Consider the following 24355-nt stretch of genomic DNA (forward strand, 5'->3'; position numbering starts at 1 on the left):
GAGCACAGGAGATTATGTATGTTGCACAACAACTGCATATTGCTAGTCACAGGCCTGAAGAGTGAACCTTTAGTACATCCACTTTGGTGATATGTACAGATAACAGTACTTTTGCCTGGGTCACTGACTGTGAGTCATTTACTGACATACAATTAGCTTCCTATTGTATTATCGTATTACGAATAGAACATAAAAGAATAATTATCTTCTGTAAAGCCTATCAAAGACAAGATTATATGGCTTGCTCTTTGAGAGAAAGTATTTCCCATGAATATTTGACCTTTTCTTAGCTTGTCCTTGTTAATTTAAAGCCCCTGACAGTAAATCCTGTAAGAACTAAATATATTGCTTTGTCTCCAAGTTTAAACTCTTCACTTACCCCTAATGCTTGCTTTCTATACAACAAAGGAACATACATTTGGGAATTTTAAGATGAATTCATTATGTTTTAGATGCTTTGGTAGATCAAGTATTAACATCATCCAACCTTAAAGTCCACAAAATTGTTTAAATAACCCTAACCGGTTCAATGTAAAATAAGATGACCTAATCGGTACATAATTGCTATAGACAGGTCTAAAAACTAGACAAGGTTAAAAGGAAACAAAACTTAAAGGGAACCCGAGCCAAAGCTTGGGTTTAGAAACAAATAAAGAAAGCCTCTAGGTCCTACTGAGGCTTCCCTCTGCATCCTTTGGCCCTTCATTACTCGTGACACTGTTTTTTTTTTCTTGGTGTGTTGGTGTGGCATTGTAACACTGCATGCAAATCACACAATGACCAGCAAAGGAGTAGTAATTGGAAAAATTGGGAGACCAAAAACCATATCCTCAATGGTGCGCCACAACACCAATAATATAACCATATAAGTACAAGGATATATAGTAAAAAAGTATTTTTGAAAAGACAAAAAAGTTTCAAGATGATCTTAAATTTTAGTGTATCAAAAAGTTATTTTGCAAAAACAGAGTCCACAAATCTTCAAGTGAATTCATCTTGGCAAACAACATCCCACTATCAAGTACCAAAAACATATGTTAAAATATGCAATTGTTTAAAAAGGCAACAACTTTGACTTGTTTCGGAGTAACCTTCGTCAGGCCTTCAGTAACAATTGTAATCTAAAATGTAATGTATAGAAAAATCAACATTAAATTACAGTAATTAACAATAAAGCAAGAAAACTGCACCAAATACATAAAAATGAATATGAAAATTAAATTACAAGAATGGTAACATAATCAAAAATACCAAGATGAGAGCAGACCAGAAAAAAATAAATAGACCCAAGAGAAATAAGCCAGAAAAAAATAAGCCAGAAAATCAAAAAAATAAACATATGCCACGTGAAAAAAATAAATAAGCAAACTGTGTAGGAATCATAGATCCTATAGAAAATTGGAAGGAAAAGAGAGCAAACAAATCCACCTCACCACCACTGAATGAAGGGAAAGGAGGAGATACAGGTAAAAACCAGAATACCTGTAATATACAGGACAAAAATTGGGACGGGTACCATCTGGACAAAATCAAGCCAGGAAACACCACCTAAAATAATTACTCAATACTGTATATAATATATAAAAAGATATTGTTCTCTTCAAAAATACTTTTTTAGTATATATCCTTGTACTTATACAGCAAAAGAGTAGTGTAACAAATGTCTGTGACGCTGTATTTTATTTTATTTATTAAATAACACACTGACTGATATCACCAGCAGTAAAAAAAAATGGCTCTATGGGACTATCTGACAGCGACCATTTGCCAGGAACTGTTCACCAGTGAACGTGTTCTGTCATTCCTATTTACAAACAAATACCTGGAACATAACCTGTTTGTAAGTAGAGGACCACCTGTGCATGATTGCATATTTGTAGACATGCATGTGAACCCATTTGGCATGAGAAAACACATTTTAAAAAAAGTTTCTATTTTTGTGATTCAAGAAAAAAAAAACTGGAAATTTTGATGAGAAAATTACTTTGGTGAAAATCCAAGTTCATCCCCATTCTCTATGGCAACATTTTGGCCCAATTCAATTGGTCTGGGCCCTTTCTCTCTAGAATATTCGAATGGGGTAGGAGGCGCCCGGTCTAGGAAGCATAACAGTATAAGATAACACTGTAATAGATAGTTACGGTCCGTAACCACAGTACGTGCGGGGCGGAGAGACGTCACCGCACGCGAACACGCCTACCCAAAGAGAGAGGGAAACTTTATTTACCCTCTGCCCTGTACGCCGCGAATCTTAGGCGCCCGGATACGCTATCCACAAGGACTACAGGCACTTGTATTGACCTGAGGAAGCGGCTGTGAGCCGAGAAACGCGTTGTCGAAGTGCACCATTTATAACAATAAAATTTCGAATACCTAATCGTGACTCCTATGAGCTTTTATATCCTGCCAAACACCCGTGAGGTAGGACAATTTTATTATTCCATATTTTATAGTGATTGGAGTAACTATCTATTACAGTGTTATCTCATACTGTTATGCTTCCTAGACCGGGCGCCTCCTACCCCATTCGAATATAGTTGCCTTCCTTCATATATACCATATACTGAGGGTGATTTAGTCGAGTACCCCGACAAAAATCATTTTTTACCAGGAGCAGCGACCAGCTGGGAAGCAAAAGGCCGAGTGGAGACGGTACTTCTCCACCTGCGAACACAAGTGGTTGCCTTTACTGCAACCCACGTTTGTGAGTATATACTCTATTGTTTTTATCATACCCATATATACTAACGATATTGCACCAGAGTGGGCTCCCGGACCTGTTTGTGTTTTTCTCGTCGCCTTTTCATAGTTCTCTCTAGAATGCATCCTCTGCTATTGAAAATCCAGTAGAAACCAGTAACATTAACAAAAAGCATTAGAAATGTATGGGTCCCACACTAGGTTAACTTCCTGGGTCCCTTGTCTGGAAAAAAGTAAGGTCCTATCTAATTAATTTGACTTAAACTTATGATCAAATGTTTGTGTACCAAAACATAGCATTTTGTATGGCATATTAAAATCAAGCTCATGTGGGATCACTGTCACACTAGTACATTTGAAATCGGCGCCGGTAGACTTGGGCGCAGGATCCAGCTGTTGTATGGCTGGTCCTGCTTCTGCACAAGTCCGGGCCGTTTATATTACTATTCCCCCTCCAGGCCGCCATGGATAGTGGGGGAATGAAATAATTCGGCTTCCAGCGATTGCTGGAGGCCGAATTATTATGTTTTGAGCAACTTCAGCTCCGTCTTCTGATGGCTAGGACGTTACTCATTGAGCGCTGCAATAGGACTGATTCCTATTGTAGTCTATGGAGGCGCCGGCTGCGCCCAAATCTAGCAGCGCTGAAAAGCACTGCTCCGGTCACACTTGCAGAGTCAGTGTGTTCAACTGTTCCTGTCAAGCCACGTTTAACCTATCTACTGTGATATGTAGATGTTGTAATCCTAAAGCGTAAATAACCCTCCTTCCCCCCACTTGCGGTCTTCATTGCTTCTCAACATCAAGTCAGCAGAATCACAGTTGTTGCCTTGCTGGCTGAAGTCTGAGCCTAATATAGGTAGCCAATAGGAAACAACCTCGGGCAGTTGATCTAGTTTTTCTCTGAAAACATAACATACTTTAAATGCAATGTATGATTGCATTCACTGCCTGGCTATCCCCACTGCTTAGCACTATGTTGCCAAATCTCTTTGCAGGCCAAGTTCTTACTGAAGCCGGAGATTAGATCACAGAAAGAGATGGAAAAAACTAGCTTCAGTGAAAACATGTTTATTTCTCAATACAGGAGGTTATATTGCAATGGGGCTGACCAATTCTTCAGTTGGTGGTCTTGGACCTTTATGTGTCAAAAAAGACTTATAGAACAGCACTGATTCATACAGAAAGTTACTCAATATGTTCACACAGTATGACTACTATTCAAAACTGTATGATTTGGGGAAGCAGTGAGTGAGTGTAAGTGTAATGACATTGAGCACACTTAACCCTCTGGATGCTTATCCATGCCCAGCCTTTGTACTCCCAGCAGTTTCCCAGAGAGTTTGGAAAATCACTACAAGCCTTTATAAACTCAAAGTATGATTTATGTTGTTATGGATTTATATAGCTGAGACATTTTCCACAGTGCTTTACAGAGTACATTAAACAATTCAGCAGTCACAAACTGTCCTTCAAGAAGACGCTGATGCCTTATTAAGTTGGGCATAAGTCATTATAGATTTATTGAAAAACAGTGTCTTGTGCTTAATAAGCTTTCCATTTTAGTGATTGCTGTGTACCACATCACTAGAGGCAAACCAGGACTTACCTCCCATTTTTAAACTTTATTTTTATTAAGTGTCTTCTAGGTTCTTGGTTATCTTCTGTCAAGAAGATCACGGTCCCTACCATTATCAAGATCTTTATCATAATCTTAGGCCAATGTTTCTTAGGGGGATGGGGGTAACCAATTAAAGTACAAGTATGTTTTTAGGATGTGGGAGTAAACAGGAGTGGCTGGTTGAAACCTGTGCATACACGACAAGAAAATAAAAACTGCAAGATGATAGCATCCGGACCACATTTCAAAGACATGGCCTTAGAAATAAAAGGCATGAATGCAAAAGTTGAAGAGAAATCGAGAGCCCAATATGGTGTAGTATGTCAAAATTGATTGGACAAATGAAACAGTGAGATAGTAATACTCACAAACACGGGTTACCACCTAGGTAACCACTCATTAGGCAGGTGAGGAGATTAGATCTGTACTCACTCAGGATTAAAAAGTTGCTCTCTGTAGATAGGAAAAAAAGGGGGTAGATCACCCCTCCACCTGGGGTGGACTCAAATATATTGGTAGGTGAACAGAGGCACCAGAAGGATAAAAGTACATAACATTTAAAAAAAATTGCTGGGAGGAAGTGGTGGACTCCGTTAAAGCAGACACCAAGGACTGTAAATACATAGATATACACATTTATTGAAAATACCCCAAAGATACAACGCGTTTCGCGGGCACAGCTCACTTCTTTAGGCAATAAGCAGGGGATAAACAACTGTAAACAAAAGACAGAGGCATAGCTATAAATGTTGCCATAAAAATATACAAATGGATTATTAGTTAGTGTAATAAGAATAGTACTTCAAAAATAGTGTTAAGTGATATGCTATAGTAGGGGGGTGATTGCAAGGAATGGGTCGGTGTAAACTACATAATGTGTATAGGGGAATGGACTAGATAACAGTGGTAGAAGGTAGTTAGTAAATCAGATTAAGTTGGTATCAAATTGACTGCTTTAGGTATATTTCAGTAGAAGGTAGGGAATGGAATAAGCTGGCAAGAGGAAAAAAGGCATGTGTAGTGATTAAAAATAAAGATAAAGACTTACCAGCAATTCAGTTATAGCAAGCAGAGCGCCTCTGTACTGTTGTGAGGTCGCTTGCTGCTTTGAATGTGTTAATGCTGGCAGCTCTGGCCTATCCAGAAGCTGCTCCAGTGTGGGTGGGTGGTGTCAGTGGCCATGGTGACAGAGAGTCCTCCAATCAGCTGCTGCCAGCTGTAAGGAGTAGAGTGGTGTGCATGTGGTCTTACATAACATGCATGCTTTCTCTGCATGCACAGGGCAGTGTTTAGAAAGGGAACATGGAGCACAGTGGTGTGTTTGCTCCCATCTAGTGGTTCAAAAGAACAAGTACAGTGAAAAGACTTCAAATGTCATTATACATGCTGAAAGATAATGAAGATAAAAGCATTAACAATGCCCAACTTTTTACAATTGGTAAATAAAATAGTGTATACTTCTGGAATTAATTAAAAATTAATATAATAATAATATTAAAATAAATAAAAAATAAAAATTGATAATAAAGAAATAATGTGAATATGACATGAAGATATAAGCATAAAATCGAAGAACACATAAAAAAACATAAAAACAATTGATATATATTCAAAATATGAGGAGGCCATTGGCAAAAAGGCATGAATGCAAGTCACTTGAACACCACACTGCCCACAGAAGGAAAGTAGAAATAGAATACCTGGATAGTAAATTAGACAGGCCACTGTGTATCAAAGTCATCTATGAGTTACTGACGCAACTATTATAATTCATGTTCTGTTTTTTTGTATATAACCTGTCTTGTTCAATAAATTCTATTGTTAAAAGGAAGTTATTCGTGGACAATAGACCTACATTATATGATCTATATTATATTACCATTATTCACTCACTAACCATTATTCTGCTGGTAAAATAATATATATTTTAAATTCTATGTGCATTTAGTAACGCTAATGTGGATATTGGGAATGCTGTAGATGTGATATACTTGGACTTTGCAAGGGTATTCGACACTGTTCCCCACAAAAGTCTGGTGCAAAAGTTGAGGATGCAAGGACTGGGGAAGAGTCTGTGTGCATGGATAGGGAACTGGATCATATTCAAAATTGGTGACCGTTAGCAGTGGGGTCCCAGAGGGGTCAGTGCTGGGTCCAGTGCTCTTCAATTTGTTTATTAATGATCTTGTAGATGCAGTAGAAAGCAATGTTGCTATTTTTGCAGATGATACAAAATTGTGCAGAATCATCAACTCTCAGGAAGATAGTGACATATTTCAACAGGATCTGGATAGGATGGCTACATGGGCACTTACATGGCAGATGAAATTCAATGTTGACAAATGTAAAGTCATGCATTTTGGTCGTACCAATGGTCTAGCACAATACAAAATAAACGGGATACAGATTAGTGTTGGGCGAACAGTGTTCGCCACTGTTCGGGTTCTGCAGAACATCACCCTGTTCGGGTGATGTTCGGGTTCGGCCGAACACCTGATGGTGTTCGGCCAAACTGTTCGGCCATATGGCCGAACTAAGAGCGCATGGCCGAACGTTACCCGAACGTTCGGCTAGCGCTGTGATTGGCCGAACGGGTCACGTGTAGTGTTGGGCGAACATCTAGATGTTCGGGTTCGGGCCGAACATGGCCGAACTCCGAACATAATGGAAGTCAATGGGGACCCGAACCTTCGTGCTTTGTAAAGCCTCCTTACATGCTACATACCCCAAATTTACAGGGTATGTGCACCTTGGGAGTGGGTACAAGAGGGAAATTTTTTTTAGCAAAAAGAGCTTATAGTTTTTGAGAAAATCGATTTTAAAGTTTCAAAGGGAAAACTGTCTTTTAAATGCGGGAAATGTCTGTTTTCTTTGCACAGGTAACATGCTTTTTGTCGGCATGCAGTCATAAATGTAATACATATAAGAGGTTCCAGGAAAAGGGACCGGTAACGCTAACCCAGCAGCAGCACACGTGATGGAACAAGAGGAGGGTGGCGCAGGAGGAGAAGGCCACGCTTTGAGACACAGCAATCCAGGCCTTGCATGAGGACAAGAAGCGTGCGGATAGCAATTTGCATTTTGTCGCCATGCAGTCATAAATGTAATACAGATGAGAGGTTCAATAAACAGGGACCGGAAACGCTAACCCACCACAGATGTTCATTGTTCATGTTACTTGGTTGGGGTCCGGGAGTGTTGCGTAGTCGTTTCCAATCCAGGATTGATTCATTTTATTTGAGTCAGACGGTCTGCATTTTCTGTGGAGAGGCGGATACGCCGCCGATCTGTGACGATGCCTCCGGCAGCACTGAAACAGCGTTCCGACATAACGCTGGCTGCCGGGCAAGCCAGCACCTCTATTGCGTACATTGCCAGTTTGTGCCAGGTGTCTAGCTTCGATACCCAATAGTTGAAGGGTGCAGATGGATTGTTCAACACAGCTACGCCATCTGACATGTAGTCCTTGACCATCTTCTCCAGGCGATCGGTGTTGGAGGTGGATCTGCACGCTTGCTGTTCTGTGTGCTGCTGCATGGGTGTCAGAAAATGTTCCCACTCCAAGGACACTGCCGATACCATTCCCTTTTGGGCACTAGCTGCGGCTTGTGTTGTTTGCTGCCCTCCTGGTCGTCCTGGGTTTGCGGAAGTCAGTCTGTCGGCGTACAACTGGCTAGAGGAGGGGGAGGATGTCAATCTCCTCTCTAAAGTCTCCACAAGGGCCTGCTGGTATTCTTCCATTTTGACCTGTCTGGCTCTTTCTTCAAGCAGTTTTGGAACATTGTGTTTGTACCGTGGATCCAGAAGGGTATAAACCCAGTAATTGGTGTTGTCCAGAATGCGCACAATGCGTGGGTCTTGTTCAATGCAGTCCTAGGCCGAAGAGGTCATAGCCTAGGGTCACAAAACCTGTTTATTGGGCAATTTCAATGGTGGCGAGTCTGACGTACATAAATCGCAGCAATGGCCGTTAGCAACGTCTGAATCTCACGAAATGTCTCATGCAGGTAGAAGACATATTGTTAGACTTGGGCTCCAAAGATGGGTTCCCTACATCTCTGCAAACCAGAGTTACAGGGCTCCAAATTTGGTAAAATCCCCCATAGGCTTTCATTGGGCCTCCTATTTACAGTTCCAAAATCTCACATCTTTTCAAAGGGCAATTACTCAGCAGTGGCAAATTTTCTAGCATTGTAGGGACCCTTAGGGGGAACATGACTGGTGAGTTTCGGGCCCCTAGGCCGAAGAGGTCATAGCCTAGGGTCACAAAAACCTGTTTATTGGGGCTATTTCAATGGTAGCGATGGTGACGTACATAAATCGCAGCAATGGCCGTTAGCAAAGTCTGAATCTCACGAAATGTCTCATGCAGGTAGAAGACATATTGTTAGACTTGGATTCCAAAGATGGGGTCCCTACATCTCTGCAAACCAGAGTTACAGGGGTCCAAAATTGGTAAAATCCCCCATAGGATTTCATTGGCTCCCTATTTCACTTTCCAAAATCTCACATCTTTTCAAAGGGCAATGGCTCAGCAGTACCAAATTTTCTAGCATTGTAGGGACCCTTAGGGGGAACATGACTGGTGAGTTTCGGGCCCCTAGGCCGAAGAGGTCATAGCCTAGGGTCACAAAAACCTGTTTATTGGGGCTATTTCAATGGTAGTGATGGTGACGTACATAAATCGCAGCAATGGCCGTTAGCAAAGTCTGAATCTCACGAAATGTCTCATGCAGGTAGAAGACATATTGTTAGACTTGGATTCCAAAGATGGGGTCCCTACATCTCTGCAAACCAGAGTTACAGGGGTCCAAAATTGGTAAAATCCCCCATAGGATTTCATTGGCTCCCTATTTCACTTTCCAAAATCTCACATCTTTTCAAAGGGCAATGGCTCAGCAGTACCAAATTTTCTAGTATTGTAGGGACCCTTAGGGGGTACATGACTGGTGAGTTTCGGGCCCCTAGGCCGAAGAGGTCATAGCCTAGGGTCACAAAAACCTGTTTATTGGGGCTATTTCAATGGTAGTGATGGTGACGTACATAAATCGCAGCAATGGCCGTTAGCAAAGTCTGAATCTCACGAAATGTCTCATGCAGGTAGAAGACATATTGTTAGACTTGGATTCCAAAGATGGGGTCCCTACATCTCTGCAAACCAGAGTTACAGGGGTCCAAAATTGGTAAAATCCCCCATAGGATTTCATTGGCTCCCTATTTCACTTTCCAAAATCTCACATCTTTTCAAAGGGCAATGGCTCAGCAGTACCAAATTTTCTAGCATTGTAGGGACCCTTAGGGGGAACATGACTGGTGAGTTTCGGGCCCCTAGGCCGAAGAGGTCATAGCCTAGGGTCACAAAAACCTGTTTATTGGGGCTATTTCAATGGTAGTGATGGTGACGTACATAAATCGCAGCAATGGCCGTTAGCAAAGTCTGAATCTCACGAAATGTCTCATGCAGGTAGAAGACATATTGTTAGACTTGGATTCCAAAGATGGGGTCCCTACATCTCTGCAAACCAGAGTTACAGGGGTCCAAAATTGGTAAAATCCCCCATAGGATTTCATTGGCTCCCTATTTCACTTTCCAAAATCTCACATCTTTTCAAAGGGCAATGGCTCAGCAGTACCAAATTTTCTAGCATTGTAGGGACCCTTAGGGGGAACATGACTGGTGAGTTTCGGGCCCCTAGGCCGAAGAGGTCATAGCCTAGGGTCACAAAAACCTGTTTATTGGGGCTATTTCAATGGTAGTGATGGTGACGTACATAAATCGCAGCAATGGCCGTTAGCAAAGTCTGAATCTCACGAAATGTCTCATGCAGGTAGAAGACATATTGTTAGACTTGGATTCCAAAGATGGGGTCCCTACATCTCTGCAAACCAGAGTTACAGGGGTCCAAAATTGGTAAAATCCCCCATAGGATTTCATTGGCTCCCTATTTCACTTTCCAAAATCTCACATCTTTTCAAAGGGCAATGGCTCAGCAGTACCAAATTTTCTAGCATTGTAGGGACCCTTAGGGGGATCATGACTGGTGAGTTTTGCCACTGCTGAGCCATTGCCCTTTGAAATGGTGTGAGATTTTGGAACGGTAAATAGGAGGCCCAATGAAAGCCTATGGGGGATTTTACCAATTTTGGACCCCTGTAACTCTGGTTTGCAGAGATGTAGGGACCCCATCTTTGGAATCTAAGTCTAACAATATGTCTTCTACCTGCATGAGACATTTCGTGAGATTCAGACGTTGCTAACGGCCATGGCTGAGATTTATGTACGCCACCATCACTACCATTGAAATAGCCCAAATAAACAGGTTTTTGTGACCCTAGGCTATGACCTCTTCGGCCTAGGGGCCCGAAACTCACCAGTCATGTTCCCCCTAAGGGTCCCTACAATGCTAGAAAATTTGGTACTGCTGAGCCATTGCCCTTTGAAAAGATGTGAGATTTTGGAAAGTGAAATAGGGAGCCAATGAAATCCTATGGGGGATTTTACCAATTTTGGACCCCTGTAACTCTGGTTTGCAGAGATGTAGGGACCCCATCTTTGGAATCCAAGTCTAACAATATGTCTTCTACCTGCATGAGACATTTCGTGAGATTCAGACTTTGCTAACGGCCATTGCTGCGATTTATGTACGTCACCATCACTACCATTGAAATAGCCCCAATAAACAGGTTTTTGTGACCCTAGGCTATGACCTCTTCGGCCTAGGGGCCCGAAACTCACCAGTCATGTACCCCCTAAGGGTCCCTACAATACTAGAAAATTTGGTACTGCTGAGCCATTGCCCTTTGAAAAGATGTGAGATTTTGGAAAGTGAAATAGGGAGCCAATGAAATCCTATGGGGGATTTTACCAATTTTGGACCCCTGTAACTCTGGTTTGCAGAGATGTAGGGACCCCATCTTTGGAATCCAAGTCTAACAATATGTCTTCTACCTGCATGAGACATTTCGTGAGATTCAGACTTTGCTAACGGCCATTGCTGCGATTTATGTACGTCACCATCACTACCATTGAAATAGCCCCAATAAACAGGTTTTTGTGACCCTAGGCTATGACCTCTTCGGCCTAGGGGCCCGAAACTCACCAGTCATGTTCCCCCTAAGGGTCCCTACAATGCTAGAAAATTTGGTACTGCTGAGCCATTGCCCTTTGAAAAGATGTGAGATTTTGGAAAGTGAAATAGGGAGCCAATGAAATCCTATGGGGGATTTTACCAATTTTGGACCCCTGTAACTCTGGTTTGCAGAGATGTAGGGACCCCATCTTTGGAATCCAAGTCTAACAATATGTCTTCTACCTGCATGAGACATTTCGTGAGATTCAGACTTTGCTAACGGCCATTGCTGCGATTTATGTACGTCACCATCGCTACCATTGAAATAGCCCCAATAAACAGGTTTTTGTGACCCTAGGCTATGACCTCTTCGGCCTAGGGGCCCGAAACTCACCAGTCATGTTCCCCCTAAGGGTCCCTACAATGCTAGAAAATTTGCCACTGCTGAGTAATTGCCCTTTGAAAAGATGTGAGATTTTGGAACTGTAAATAGGAGGCCCAATGAAAGCCTATGGGGGATTTTACCAAATTTGGAGCCCTGTAACTCTGGTTTGCAGAGATGTAGGGAACCCATCTTTGGAGCCCAAGTCTAACAATATGTCTTCTACCTGCATGAGACATTTCGTGAGATTCAGACGTTGCTAACGGCCATTGCTGCGATTTATGTACGTCAGACTCGCCACCATTGAAATTGCCCAATAAACAGGTTTTGTGACCCTAGGCTATGACCTCTTCGGCCTAGGACTGCATTGAACAAGACCCACGCATTGTGCGCATTCTGGACAACACCAATTACTGGGTTTATACCCTTCTGGATCCACGGTACAAACACAATGTTCCAAAACTGCTTGAAGAAAGAGCCAGACAGGTCAAAATGGAAGAATACCAGCAGGCCCTTGTGGAGACTTTAGAGAGGAGATTGACATCCTCCCCCTCCTCTAGCCAGTTGTACGCCGACAGACTGACTTCCGCAAACCCAGGACGACCAGGAGGGCAGCAAACAACACAAGCCGCAGCTAGTGCCCAAAAGGGAATGGTATCGGCAGTGTCCTTGGAGTGGGAACATTTTCTGACACCCATGCAGCAGCACACAGAACAGCAAGCGTGCAGATCCACCTCCAACACCGATCGCCTGGAGAAGATGGTCAAGGACTACATGTCAGATGGCGTAGCTGTGTTGAACAATCCATCTGCACCCTTCAACTATTGGGTATCGAAGCTAGACACCTGGCACAAACTGGCAATGTACGCAATAGAGGTGCTGGCTTGCCCGGCAGCCAGCGTTATGTCGGAACGCTGTTTCAGTGCTGCCGGAGGCATCGTCACAGATCGGCGGCGTATCCGCCTCTCCACAGAAAATGCAGACCGTCTGACTCAAATTAAAATGAATCAATCCTGGATTGGAAACGACTACGCAACACTCCCGGACCCCAACCAAGTAACATGAACAATGAACATCTGTGATGGGTTAGCGTTTCCGGTCCCTGTTTATTGAACCTCTCATCTGTATTACATTTATGACTGCATGGCGACAAAATGCAAATTGCTATCCGCACGCTTCTTGTCCTCATGCAAGGCCTGGGTTGTTGTGTCTCAAAGCGTGGCCTTCTCCTCCTGCGCCACCCTCCTCTTGTTCCATCACGTGTGCTGCTGCTGGGTTAGCGTTACCGGTCCCTTTTCCTGGAACCTCTTATATGTATTACATTTATGACTGCATGCCGACAAAAAGCATGTTACCTGTGCAAAGAAAACAGACATTTCCCGCATTTAAAAGACAGTTTTCCCTTTGAAACTTTAAAATCGATTTTCTCAAAAACTATAAGCTCTTTTTGCTAAAAAATTTTTCCCTCTTGTACCCACTCCCAAGGTGCACATACCCTTTAAATTTGGGGTATGTAGCATGTAAGGAGGCTTTACAAAGCACAAAAGTTCGGGTCCCCATTGACTTCCATTATGTTCGGAGTTCGGGTCGAACACCCGAACATCGCGGCCATGTTCGGCCTGTTCGGCCTGAACCCGAACATCTAGATGTTCGCCCAACACTAATACAGATGGGGACATCAAACCTGGAGAAGGACTTGGGAGTACTCATCGACAATAAGTTAAATAATCATATTCAATGCCATGCTGCTGCAGCTAAAGCTAATACAATTTTGGGATGCATTAAAAGGGAAATAAAAACTAGAGATGCTAGCATAATATTACCCCTGTTTAACTCTCTAGTACGGCCACATCTGGAATATGGAATTCAGTTCTGGGCACCACATTACAGGAAAGATATTGCAGTTTTAGAGCAGGTGCAGAGACGAGCAACAAAATTGATACGTGGGATGGAAGGTCTCACTTACCAAGAAAGGTTAGATAAACTGGGTTTATTTAGATGCCTTAGGGGGATCTAATTAACATGTATAAATACATCAGAGGGCAATATAAAAACTTGGCAGATGAGCTTTTTGTTCCTAGGCCTTCACAAAGGACTAGAAGACAGGATCTGCGCATGGAGGAAAAACGTTTTAGCCATTTATTTAGGAAAGGGTTCTTTACAGTAAGAGTGATCAAGATGTGGAATGCATTGCCACAGGAAGTAGTTATGGCAAATTCTATATCTGCATTTAAAGGAGGCTTAGATGCTTTCCTTACTATGATAGACATCCATGGCTATAATTACTAGGTAATGCCTAGTGGTATTGATCCAGGGATTTGATCAGATTGCCATCTGGAGTCGGGAAGGATTTTTTTCCCTTTTGGGGCTAATTGGTCCAAGCCTTGTAAGGGTTTTTCGCCTTCCTCTGGATCAACAGGGATATGTGAGGGATTAGGCTGGTGTTGTACTTTGTGTTCTGGTTGAACTTGATGGGCGTATGTCTTTTTTCAATCCAAATAAATATGTAACTATATAAATGACATTGTAGGACCAATGACTATTTCTGCTGATTGTATAAGGACCAGGTGATTACTGAGTGTTTATGCTCTGTCTTCTGACTTTGTTTTTGAAACAGTCTCTGATCATCTTTCTAGTGTATTTCCAGTCCTTCTGATACGTACATGTCAGCCTAATGCTTGTCCAGTCTTTTTGTCTCTTCTTGACCATGATTCTACGTAATGACTTGGTGCTCTGTTTGTTTTCTTGCATGCTGCTAACAGTAACCAATAGAAAAACACAAGGAATAATAAATAACAAACAACTTCCAAATATTGTACTAAAGGAAAAGACATATAATATATAGGGTCCTAAGGAAAGCCCTGTGCAGTACAGAGATATAAATGTTTGATCAAATAGCAACAGGCAATGCATCAATATAAAAATAAAAACCTCCCCAACCCGGGTTATGTGGGATGTACTAGTGTGAACCACACCAGTGGTCCTTGCTGATCTCTCACCTCCCCGTGTGTATGTCTCGGGGGAAGGGGGGAGGGGGTGTAGCTATCCAGCACACAGGTGGGACAAGGAGAGCGTAATACAACTGGGTGAGGGGCAGAGGGGCAGTGTTATCAACCACCTCAGATCCTGTGCGATACTACTCACAGCAGTTACTCAAACAACATACTGGGAAAGACATACATAGGGTGAAAATATATACAGTGACACAACTGTCTGTACTGCACAGGGCTGTCCTTAGGATCCTATATATTAGAAAAAGACAAGGCCATGGTAGAATAAGACACATCTAAATTTACTGCTGCCCCTTATTTGGTTAAAGATGAAGATTTGTCCTCGTTAGTCTCTATGTTTCAGTTAGAGCTGGGCCCATACAAGCTACTTCTAAAACAGCGGACCCACATTTCATCCATGGTTATAGATAGTGGGCATTTATACAGAGAAGATCATTTTAACACCATGGCCCATAATATGCAAGTAACTTTTTCTCCTGAGTTTTATCCTAGGAGATACATTTTCATCCTCTCTTTAAAATATTTTTTTCATTTACAGTTGAAACATTATCGAAGAGTAGTTTAAAAACAAGTGTCAAAATTATTTTGAGTATTTCATTGCTTGCTGGTGATTTAAAGGACATTTTATTTACAAGGTGTGAACATGTCACCTAGAAGAAACTCAAGATAAAAAAGTTAATTGCGTATGGGCCCCTGTGTGCTCATATAGATGCACTGGTCTGAGGCAGTGCAATAGGTGGGCTTACTGGAACATCAACAGAGCTATATAAAATTAATAAATCCAGTTGTAGGGTGTAAAACTGGCTTGATAGATCAGCTTCAGATTGAGGTAACTAAAATGTATGTTTTGACTGGAATTCTTTTAGAACACAAAACATTAGATAACAGTCACCAATTCTAAATATTTTTTTAGTGAACTGGATAAAATGAATCAGGAAATTTGGAAAACCTAGTACAGTTGGGACTTTTTCAGACTATGCAGGCACTCTCACTATCTGACTGGCTGCTAATTACCCCCTCTTCTGCAATCTGCCTAGGACAAACAGGAATGCTGGACTATGCTAAGTACTTCTGTTTGAGACATAGCTGGCAGATTGAGGCTCCCTCATGTCCTTGTGTCTACATGCCAGAGTGATATGCAGGTCTATGGGCAACCATCATTGCTATGCACTATATGTTTTTTTTACCATTGTTTTTCACACATAGGCCTAATTTACACCAACAGTGTGTGTGTATATGTTAAACTAATTTATGCTTCACCATGCAAAACATTTGCTTTTGTGTAACGAGCACACAAATTGTCTAACTGATCACAAAATGCACACGCATGTTAAATAGTAAGCAATCTTGCACTGTAGGCAGGAAACCCGCTATTATTCACCCTTCCCAATAGGAGACAGACAGTGGGCATACAGCACGGTCTATAGGTAGCCGTACACTGGTCGATTTGCCATCAGATTCGACCAACAGATAGATCCCTCTCTGATCAAAACTGATCAGAGAGGGAACGTATGGCTGCCTTTACTGCAAACAGATTGTGAATCGATTTCAGTATGAAACCGATCACAATCTGTGGTGGTGGTGCTGCCGCTGCCCTGCCTGCATACATTACCTGCTCCGGCCGGCGCGACTCCCCCTCTGTCCCCACAGCTTCTTCTCCACGCTGGGTTCCAGACCGGCTGCTGCTTCATTGAACTTCCTGCCGGGTAAGTTTAAACAGTAGAGAGCGCTCTACTGTTTAAACTTCCTGCGGGACAGGAAGTTAATGAAGCAGCAGCCGATCTGGAACCCAGCGTGGAGAAGAAGCTGCGGGGACAGAGGGGGAGTCGCACCGGCCAGAGCAGGTAATGTATTGCTGCTAGCGTCGGTCGTCGGGCATTCGAACGCCGCTATTGACGCACTCCTGACTCGCCGGCGATCGAGGGAAATCTTCCGCACGGACGGATCGATGGGAATCGACGGGAACGATTAATTGCGGACGGAAATCGATCGTTCTGTCAGCGTTTGTGCAACGATTTCACAGCAGATTCAATCACAGTGATCGAAACTGCTGTATATCGGCGGGAAAATCGTTAGGCGTATGGGCCCCTTAAGGTTTCATAGAGGTACTAGAATTATCTAGTGTTCGTATACGTGTCTCTTGTCAACTAGCCAGTGTTGCTGCATAGCATGGAAAATGTTGGCCGACCACCATTGAAATTCCTACTGCGTTCATCTCCTCCTCCCCTCTCCATAAGACAGAATAGGCAGTTTGGCAGAGAGTTCAACAGCTCTTCTGTTCTGTGATTGTGAAAATAATATTAATCCAAGTGATCATGATCTCAGAAGTGTACTAGACTTTAGTTGCGGAACATAAGTTTTCAGGCCAACATCAATTAAAGCGGTATTGTCACCATAAAAATCAACAGCAACTGGTCTGAGTGTATTAAGTGATAAAGACGCTAATCCTGCATTCAAAACTTGCAAAAAGTTCTCTGCTGTTATGGTTTGGAGTTATCACATACTTTATGAGCACTGGCCCTAGTCAGTGTTGCCAACTCATCCCTTTAATTACTGACACATGAATTATACAGGTTTTGTGGCTAGGTAGATGCAGTTAAGGCACTGATTATGTGCAAATAGCCCCAGAACCTGTATAACTTAGATGTGTCAGTAATTAAAGGGATGAGTTGGCAACACTGGCCCTAGTGCCAAACAGTGCCAAAGAGTTGAATGCTGGGAGTTATTTTTATCTATAATATATGCCTCCTCTTCCATTTATTTCCCTGCCTAGCTTTCTTATCTGAAACACCTCTGCTCACTTGTGTTTACAAGCAAGGCTGAGGTGACTCAGCGATTGGAGGATAAGACAATGTAGTAGTTCTTAGTATACACCTCAGTAGGAGTGTCTGAAGACTCTGGGAGGAGGGCAGCTAATGAATACACTATGAGGAAGAGAAGGGAAGGGGAAAAAGAGTCAGGGAGGATATGATGTCAGCATTAGCTTGCCAAATGCCACTGCCTAGAATAGGATTTTCTGCTTTTCCTTTATAAAATTCACAGGAATCATTACGTGGATAGCACAATACATCTGTTATGCAAGTAGAAGTAGTATTTATCTACTTATATATGGGTCTTTTATTTCTAGGTTAGCATGGGTGTCGCTTGTTCTTTAACAAGGTGAACAAAAACCTGTTAACCAGGCTGCACATGCATATAAGTGTCCTCGGGTGCGGCTCCTGTCCCCTCCCCCCGCCCCGCGCCCCCCGGGGTCATTTTTGGCCCCTCTCCGGATGGGGCGCTGTTTCCTGGGGGGGGGGGGGCGGGTGGCGGCTTGGGACGCCGCCCCCGGGGACGCCTGGTCGGCAATGCGTAATGTTGATTCGACGCGTCCTCCTGGTCGTGTGGGGTGCGGTGTCCGCCCCTCCCCGCCTTGAGTTGGAGTGACGCTGCCTGGTCTCTCCTCTGTCCCACCTTGTGGGGGCTGGACTGGGGGCGGGCGGCCTCTGCGCGCCACGATTGGTGGGACCTTCTAATATAGTGTGCAAGGAAGTTGAATCATGCTGTATGCTCTGTACCACGCCCACCTGAGGAAACCGGAAGTGTCCGGTGAAACATGTCGTGGGCTAGCGTGGTTTGCCTGGCGTGTGTTTGAAGCATCCCCGCTGCTCCTCACTATCTACTCCCAGCTGGACTACAAACAGCTACCCCCGTTCATCCCAGCTGAGTGTTGGGACACGTGTTGGGACTTTGCGAAAAGCAGGTTTTTCTGAGACATCATGCTATGCTGGATGCGTTTGCAGGACCTTTGGAAGCTGGACACCAACAGACTGGTACTGTATGCTATATAATGATTGAAGTCAAATGAATCATGCAGCTGTGATCCTCAATCACCCTCATTATCAGTTACTTGCTGGATGACTTTAAGGAACTTATATGCACGTGTGACGTTATGTGTATATGCAGCTGTGATTTATCACTACATACAGTGTCGGCTTGCTTTGCTGGATGACTTTGAAGTACTCTTCAGAGACTGTGTTCTTGCCAACCTGCTTTTCTACTCTGCTATTAACAATACTCATATCCATTGCTGTGGTACACCTTGCTGGATGTTTTGGTGGCACCTTCCAAGGACTGTGCTTGTCTTTAAACCTGCTTTGCCATTCTGCTACTAACACTGATGGTATCCATTGCCGTGATGTATATTGCGGCCTGATAGATGCTTGTTTTTCTTCACCGCATCAGGACTTTCTTTGCTGTGCAATAATTCACTTAATAACAAACATAGTGGAGCAAGAAGGTGTAATTTACTGGTACCAGTGTCCACAAGCATTAATACATATAGGGGTAGAAGTGAGAGTTTGGAGTGAGACTAGATCTGTGTGTGAGCGGTGGGGTATGGTGATTCACTATACTAGGCCTTTTTAGATATTTGTATGACGCAATTAATAAAAATTATGATATTTTAATATATACAGTGTTTTTTTGAGATATTTCTGGGATATACGCCCTCCTTTTCGCTCCTCTAAAATTTACTCTAAGTGTATAATAATGTATTGGAAGTGCACAGTGCAAAATAACTGTGGAAGATCACGGCTTGCTAGGCAGAGCATGAGAAGTCTATTTAACTTTTCAACTTGTAAAGCCTGCCTTATTCTGGCAGATTGCTACCCTACCAGGCCAAAGGATAAATCCCACTCTGATGGGCTTTTACTGTTATCACAAAGGTTGGTATAATGCACATTTCCATTTAGTCCGGTGTTATAAGTATCATCCTAAAAGGTTAACGTTGTGCACATTTCTACTCAATTCTTCATTACTGCTTAACTTGTATAGGTTAATATTGTCAGGGCCGGTTTAAGCAACAATGGGGCCCCAGGGCAAAATAAACCTGGGAGGCCCCCCAACATATACCCTGGCATTAGGGGACCTTTTTTGCAGCTGGTATAGTCAGGGTGTGAAGTCCTAATCGGTCAGAGCTCCACATTCTGGCTATCCCAGCCTGCAAACATAAAAAAAATTGGGAAAATAGGAAAAAATGCCAGGGATCTTCATACAGCCATATTGCGGCTGTATAGCGATCCCTGGCCAAAGTTCTGCGGCTGCGTATAGACCCCCTGGAAACCCCGTCAGGAAATTTATTGCACTTTCGTTTGATGCATGTAAAATTACACTACCGGTAGGTTTGCTACTAAAAGTGACATTCACCGCATTTAAAACTATACCTTTTTCCTTCTAAACTTTAAAATCGATTTTCTCAAAAACTACAAGGTCTTTTTGAAAAATTGTTTTTTCCTCTTATTCCTAATGATCTCCTTAACATATCCTGCAAATTTAGGGTTTCTAGCATTTAAGGTGGATCTGCTATTAACCATTAAAGTCAACAGGATTTTAAATATGTTTTTTTTTTCCTTTGAAACTTTAAAATCGATTTTCTCAAAAACTATAAGGCCGATTTGAATTTTTTTTCCTCTTGTAGCCACTGGGGGCCCCTACAAGCTCTGGGGCCCTGGGGCAGCTGCCTCCTTTGCCTTAATGGTAGCGCCGGCCCTGAATATTGTGCACATTTGTACATGATTGTGTGTTACTGTTAATGTATAGGTATATATTGATTTAGATTAGGCACAGGCCAGTGGGTAAGAATAGGCTAAGCAGGAGAGTTGGAGAAGAGTTGGAGTACTAAAAGCCAGACATAAGCAGACATCTTTACCTCTAAGCCCATTGTCCAATCTTAAGGTGCCCGATTCATATGTCACATGGATTGTAAAGTGGTCAAGGATATTGCCATAGAAATACATTCCTACAAAAATAGCACGCAATAGAAATAGTGCCAGAGAGTACAATATCAGTAACTCACAGATATTCTTCTTCTTAATTCCTATAGTAAAATATCGGTAATCTTTACCAACATCTGGTATGACCTAACCTAACTCTACAGTCACACAGAACCCACCCTCTACCTATGGTTAACCCCAAGACCCCCCCCCCCCCCCGGTGCTGCCTAAACTTAACCATCCCCTCAGTGCTGCCTAACCTTATCCACCCTCCCAGTGACTAACCTTAAGCACTCACACCTGCTGCCTAGCCTTAATCAACCCCCCCCCCCCCAGTGTCTTACCTTATCCACCCCAGTACATAAACTTAACTACCCCCGTGCCCAACCTTAACCTACCACCCCTGTGCCTAACCTTAACTCCTTAAACTACCCCCTGCTGCTGTAGGCAGCAATAATAAAAGCCTTGTTTAGCGGCAATGAAAGGTTAGTTGGATGCCTGCGGTTTATTGGACGCCATAATTACTGTTCATTGTCACTAATTGCTACTTTGAATATTGCCACTTACAGCGGCAACATTTTTAGTGGCACTCGTCCTGCACCATTTTTACCTGATCCAACATGGGAATAGGTGGGTCTTTGCATCGGCATGCTTGGATTACAGTCAAGACTCATTAAAGTAGTTACACGTATCTAAACTAATATGAATTTTCAGGTACATGCACATGCATGGCAATATTATTTATCAGGTCACTCCAGCAATAAAAAATACACATTTCTAGCAAACATTTCACTTAGCCTATAGAAGGATGGTGTAAAATATTGTTCATGAACTGTCTCAGAAGAAATCATTGTTTAATCATACTGAGCACAAGGCAAGCTGTCCATAGGGATCGCCACACTCATGATGTGTGAGTAGTAGAGCATAAGGCCTGGAACCCACTGAAATCAGCAAACGCAAAACGCAACCGCTAGCGTTTTGTCTGAGCGGTTTGCAAGCGGATTCATGCGCGTTTTTGGTTGTGTTTTGCAACATTGTATTTTTTTGCCCAGCGGGTGCGTAGCGTTTTGCGTTTTTATCCTGATTGGTCCTGTGAATTATTTTTCATTTTGTTACAGTGTGCTGAACCGCAAAACGCTAGCAAAACTGCTCAGTTTAGGTTTTGCTGAGCGTTTCTGCTAGCGTTTCAATACTTTACATTGAAGCGCTAACGCTCCCAAAATGCTGCAGGTCCTGCGTTTGCGTTTCTGGGAAACGCAAACGCTCCTGTGGAAGTTGCCCCATCCATTAACATTAGCCCAGCGTTGTGGCAAACTGCTAGCGTATCGCAGTGCTGCCAAAACGCTGCCAAAAGCGCTCCTGTGGGTTCCAGCCCTTATAGTGAGCTCTGTTTCCAATTAACTAGTAAAAAGTGTGCTGAACTAATAACATGATAACAAGCTAAAGATGGTTGATAAGGGTATCTTCAGAGGTATACATGGAATTGAGACACTGAGAAATTGGGGCACAGGATAAAGCCGATAAATGGCTCATCCTGCTCCTGAAAAAGTCCCATCAGCATTAATTTCTATTCCACCTCCAGGCTTCCATGTGTAGTGGGGTAAGGAGTAATTTGGCTTCCAGCTATTGTTGGTGGCTGAACTACGCTGTTTTTATTGTAATGGCACCATCTTTTGATGGCACCCAAATTACTGACTGAGCACCGCTATAGCCGTAATTTACATTACGGTCTATGGTGGTGCTGGCTGCACTCAAATTTCCTGCAACATTTTCGCCTGAACACATTTTGGTAACCATAGAAAATTTCATAAATATTTGCATTAAAGGGATTGTAGTCATGCTGTTTTGTTTAATTGCTATCATCCAGTCATTTAACGAGCCATTCAACCAATTTAAAAGGATCTGAGCAGTACTTATATAAAAGATATAAAACAACACCCCCTTTCCGAGAGAGGTACGCACATGGAGCTTGATTCACTAAAGCGTGCAAAGTGTTAGCATGCCAATGTAAAGCCACTTTGCACGTGCTAACATGCTTTACATGTGCTAACTAGGGTGCTAAGTAGTTGGCACGTAGTTAGCACGTGCAAACTACGTAGCACCCTAGTTATCACATGCAAACTACTTAGCACCCTAGTTAGCACATGCAAAGCAACTACAGTAACTACGGTGCTAAGTAGTTTGCACTTGCTAACTACCTAGCACCCTAGTTAGCACGTGCAAAGCTTTTAGGCGTGATAACTGAGTTATCACGCTTTTGTGAATCAAGCCCATGGCGTGTGCCAGCTCCCCAACACCCGCTTCTACAAGTTCCTCCCTCTTCTCCATCCAGAACAGGAGGTAGATGTACTCACATTGAAGGGCTACTTTGCCTTGCATGCATTGAGGTTACTGGGGGTGCCCAGTATTGGCTCTTGATGGAGAAGATGGAGTCCATACAGGTGGGGGGCAAGGGAGCAGGTAAGTAATGCTCGCCACCCCCCCCCCACTCCTGCACAGTGAACTCTTGTATGTATGTATAGAGTTTAGCCTGTCTAATGCTCCCTCATCTGTGACTAAGCATAAGTTGTAATTTGATCCCTCAGTGGTGTCAGCTGACTGCCACTGCAGAGAGCTAATTGGTAAACACAGGATGTTAACAATATGTATACTTCCATGGAAACAGGAAGTAGACACACTGCAAATTTATTGCAGGATTTGTATCAGCTGTAACAAAGAAATGTTTTTATTTAAAGGTTATTATGCTGTTGCGTATCTTTTAAAGCAGAGAGGGAGTTCTGAGTTCAGGTCCCCTTTAAATTGGACCTATAAATGTATCCTCTGTCTAGATTCTCTGAGCTATGCACTTGTAAAGTATCTTTTCATCCAGCAAATAAGCCATAGTAACTGTATTAGAGTTTTCATTGTTGTTTTACCATATTAATATATGTTAACTTAATGAGAATTTCAGTAAAATAGATCTATCTGCTTCCATACTGTTTTATTAGGCTTTAAACTGTTGTCTTTATTCTTCTTTGCTGAGCAGAGAAAAAGCATAACACGAGTACAAGTGAATAACAGTGCCCTCTCTGCTTGTTGTAATCCAGGGTTGTTACAGTGCAGCTCCAGCCATGCGGTCACCATCACAAATTGATTCAGCCATCAATTGCAGCAGTCATTAAAACTGCTAGAAGTTCCAGCCAAGCTGATGAATTGCAGCTGAATGTGAAATGAGACTCTGAGTCTCTTTCCCACCATCTAATATCAAAGGCTATTGTGTTCCTGAAAAGTAAAGGTCGGAGGTTCAGCATGAAGTTCAACAATAGAAGCAGCCAAATGAGAGGGCCCTATTCACACTGGCATTCCACAGTGCACTTGCCTGTAAGTGTACTCTCAATATTTTGTTATGATGTATTTACATTCAACTAATTCTGCTGAGCTGTCACAGCACAATGTGTATATTTGTATTCTGAAGTTTAATACAGTTAAGATGGGTAGGCCCTTGTCATAAAACTGATTAAGGCAAATGTGTTTCTTGGCTGTGGATGGGATCATATTACATGAGCAACGTCTTACCTGTATAGTTACATAGTTATTTTGGTTGAAAAAAGACATACGTCCATCGAGTTCAACCAGTTCAGTTCAACTCCAGCCTGCTCCCTCACATATCCCTGTTGATCCAGAGGAAGGCGAAAAAACCCTTACAAGGCATGGTCCAATTAGCCCCAAAAGGGAAAAAAATCCTTCCCGACTCCAGATGGCAATCTGATCAAATCCCTGGATACACCACTAGGCATTACCTAGTAATTATAGCCATGGATGTCTATCATAGTAAGGAA

General features: G+C 42.7%; 1 long non-coding RNA gene across 1 annotated transcript in view; it reads left to right on the forward strand.

Annotated features, from left to right (window-relative positions):
• LOC137570737 (uncharacterized) overlaps window positions 1–24355 on the forward strand; it is a 136814-nt gene that overhangs the window by 34935 nt on the left and 77524 nt on the right. The window contains exon 2 of the long non-coding RNA XR_011031155.1: window positions 23624–23897. This is a non-coding gene — a long non-coding RNA (uncharacterized lncRNA). The remainder of the gene's footprint in view (window positions 1–23623; window positions 23898–24355) is intronic.

This window comes from Hyperolius riggenbachi, chromosome 4 (assembly GCF_040937935.1).
Source record: "Hyperolius riggenbachi isolate aHypRig1 chromosome 4, aHypRig1.pri, whole genome shotgun sequence".
NCBI lineage: Eukaryota > Metazoa > Chordata > Amphibia > Anura > Hyperoliidae > Hyperolius > Hyperolius riggenbachi.